The sequence below is a fragment of the Lepus europaeus genome, chromosome 4 (genome assembly GCF_033115175.1).
Source record: "Lepus europaeus isolate LE1 chromosome 4, mLepTim1.pri, whole genome shotgun sequence".
In the NCBI taxonomy this organism is placed as follows: Eukaryota; Metazoa; Chordata; class Mammalia; order Lagomorpha; family Leporidae; genus Lepus; species Lepus europaeus.
Window position 1 is genome coordinate 103,830,360 of NC_084830.1, and position 3,779 is coordinate 103,834,138.

Below are 3,779 nucleotides of genomic sequence, written 5' to 3' on the forward strand. Positions count from 1 at the left end.
TTCAATGCTTGACCAGCTCTCTTCAGCAGGAGGCTTTGCCCAAGGTTCACCTTTATTGAAAGGGGAGGTCCTGGTTTGGAGCTGTGGGTGTGGAGGATGGGGCAGAGGATCCCCGTGGATGCAGGGGGACCAGTGGGGGGGGGGGAAGCCAGTCTATCCATGAGGGACCTGCTGTGAGCTTGGATGAGGGCGCTGGAGGCAACGCAAGAAAGAGGAAGGATTTGGGGCCAGTGCTGTGGCGTAGTGGATAAAGCCTCACCCTGCAGTGCCGGTATCCCATATGGGCGCTGGTTTGAGTTCCAGCTGCTCACTTCTGATCCCACTCCCTGTTAATGTGCTTGGGAAGGCAGCAGAAGATGGCCCAAGTACTTGGGCCCCTGCCACCCAGTGGAAAACCCAGATGGAGTTTCAGGCCCCTCACTTTGGCCTGGCCCAACCCTGGCTATTGCAGCCATTCGGGGAGTAAACCAAGAGATGAAAGATGTGGGGGGGCCGGTGCTGTGGCACAGCGGGTTAAAGCCTCAGCCCACAGTGCCCGCATCTCATATGGGCACCGGGTAAATCCCAGCTGCTCCACTTCCGATCCAGCTCCCTGCTAATGTGTCTGGGAAAGCAGTGGAAGATGGTCCAAAATGTCTGTCTCCCTTTCTCTGTAACTCTTTCAAATAAATAAAATCTTTTAAAAAAATCAATTTCTTCATCAACCATTTGCATTTCCATTTGGAACTATTATTCCTTTTCTCTTTCTTTTTCTTTCTTTCTTTCGTTGAGAGGTAGAATTACAGACAGAAAGAGGGAGAGACAAGGAGAGAGGTCTTCCATCCCCTGGTTTACTCCCCAAATGGCCATAACTTCCAGTGCTGAGCTGATCAGGAGCCAAGACTTCCTCTGGGTCTTCCCAGGCAGGTGCAAGGGCCCAAGGACTTGGGGCCATCTTCCATTGCTTTCCTAGGCCATAGCAGAGAGCTGGATTGGAAGAGGAGCAGCCAGGACACAAGCCGACACCCATATGGGATGCCAGCACTGCCGGCAGAGGCTTAGCCTAGTACACCACAGTGCTGGCGCCATGATTCCAGCTTTCTTCAACGTTCACCTGGGAGGCAACAGGTGCTGGGTCAATGGCTCAAGTAGTTGGGTCCCTGCCACCCATGTGGGAGACCTGGATTGAGTTCCAGGTTCCTGGCTTCAGCCTGGCCCAGCCCTGCATCAATTATTGTGAGAGTTTGGAGAGTGAGCAATGGATGGAAGATCTTTCTTGTGCCTTTCAACTAAATGAAATGAACTAATACGTAAATAAATAATCTATTTTTAAAAAGATTTGGCTTTCTGGCATTTTTAAGACAGTGGTAAATTTTTGTCTAGTGCAGTTTTATTTTGTGGTGTTGGGTGGAAAAGTTAGTATTTGTGTGCATTTTTTAGGGAATCCAGGAGAATTAAAAAGATAAAAGAAAGAGTTGCAGAGAGAGAGGGAGAGAAAGATCTTCCATCTGTTGGCTCACTCCACAGATGGCCAAGCCAGCGGCTTTATCCGGGTCTCCCACGTGGGTGCAGGGGCCCAAACACCTGGACCACCTTGTGCTGCTTTTCCAGGCTATTAGCAGGGAGCTGGATCAGAAGTGGGGGGGGGGGGGGGACACAGCGCTCTACCCACTAGGCCAGAATACCAGCTTCAATATTTTTGAGCAGTTTTGAGAAGCAGACAGAAATGGGGAGAGAGGGGAACAAGGGGAGAGAGGGAGGGAGTGAGGGGGCAGGCTCAGCACAGCAGGTCAGGATGCCCTTGAGGGGAAACCCACTAGATGACTCCGTGCTCTGCTCCCTTCTCAGCGTGTAGACGGTTACTGATGCCTCGGAGAGCAGGGCGCAGAGGACGGGGCTCAAGGTCGGGCTGGGCGACTGCCAGACGCGCAGGAGCCTGCGGGAGCAGGGAAACCTGACCGGGACCGCATCCGCCCACCCAGCCAGGCTTCCGCCGGTCCCCAGGGGCGGGCTGGCGCCGCAGTGCAGCCATGCGGCGAGGCGGAGCAGGGGGCGGAGGACCGAGATGTGCTGTGCTGGGGAGGAGAAAGGACAGGGATCCCCACGCAGGCCTCACTGCCCCCAAACCCAGCCTGCGGTCACCCTGCGGAGAATGGAGTGTGGGAGGGAAGCCGGGGGAGGCTCAGGGTGTTCACTGGGCTCTTGTGCGTGGGATGGGAGGGCCCGGCCTGAATGATGGACAGAGCTGCCGGGACGGGGACCCCAGGGAGGACCTGTGGCCTGCCACGCCCGCTCTGCATGTCTGTGAGCGGCCACCACCAGCTCCCTCTGTGAGAGCTTACAGTTGATGTGACTGGAGACCCTCTTTAGGGTGGCCAGATTCAGCAAGTAAAACACAGGGGGAGCCCAGCTATGTCGCAATATCAATAAATCACCAGTGATATATTTTTAAGAGATTTTTATTTATTTGAGAGGTAGAGTTACAGACAGGGAGAGGGAGAGACAGAGAGAGAGGTCTCCCATCCGCTGGTTCACTCCCCAAATGACCACAACCTCTGGAGCTGCGCCAACCAAAGCCAGGAGCCAGGAGCTTCTTCCAGATCTCCCACGTGGGTGCAGGGGCCCAAGCACTTGGGTCATCTTCTACTGCTTTCCCAGGCCATAGCAGAGAGCTGGATGGGAAGAGGAGCAGCCAGGACTTGAACCAGAGCCCATGTGGGATGTATGGTGCAGGTGGAGGATTAACCTACTGCACAGCACCAGCCCCTAAAACTTAGTTTTATAACTTTGGGTCCAACCTGAATCTACATCTTAACTAAGATATTTCGTGTTTCTCCCTGTTCCACCCCACAGCATCCAATCCTGGCCTCTGTTTCCAGCGGTGCCGGCTTCTTCTCTGCTCACTTTCCCTCTTCAGGTGGTCCTGCTCCTGGGGGACCCTCTTCCCCTCCAGTCTCATGCCCCTCCCCTCACCAAGCCCCTACTCCTGCTCTCAGGCCCTGCCCCCATCCTGAGCCTGCCTAATGGGATGCTGTCTGTGCTTTAGGCTGTAAGAAGGTACCTTCAAAAAATCATAACAGAAACAAGTCTGAGATTTTTGTATTTAGAAAACAAATATCTGAAGACATAGTATGTAAAATATACTATGCAAATGCATTGGATCCCAAAAGAATTGAGATGCTATTTGTGGGGTGGGGGTTAGAGCAGGTGCCTGGGCTGGGGTCCTGGCTCCACTTCTGATTTCAGATTCCTGCTGGTTTCCACGGGGGCGGGCCGGGGGTGGTGGTGATAATAGCTCAAGTCATTGGATCCCTGCTGCCTCGTCCTGGGGCACGGAGGTGGGGGTGGGGACCCAGACGTAGTTCTCGGCTCCAGGCTTTGGCCTGGCAAAGACCCAGCTATCACCAGTTATTTTTTAAAAAATTTTTTACTTCAAAGGCAGAGAGAGAGAGAGAAAGAGAGAGAAATTGATCCCTTCCCCTGTTTTACTTCCTAAAGGCCTGCAACATGGCAGTTTGAGGGCCACGCAGGGGAGCACTGGGAACTCAGGCCAGGGCTTCCGTGTCAGTGACAGGAACCCAATCACTGAGCCAGCACCTGGAGCTGGAATCAGTCCCAGGCACTCCAACATTAACCAGCATCTTAACCAACCATTTATTTCTGATTTTTAAAAAATATTTATTTATTTTAAAGTTAGAGTTACAGAGAGGGAGAGAGAATGTTCCATCCGCTAGTCCAAACGGCCACAACAGCCAGGGCTGGGTCAGGCTGAAGACAGGAGCCAGGAGCTTCTTCTGGGT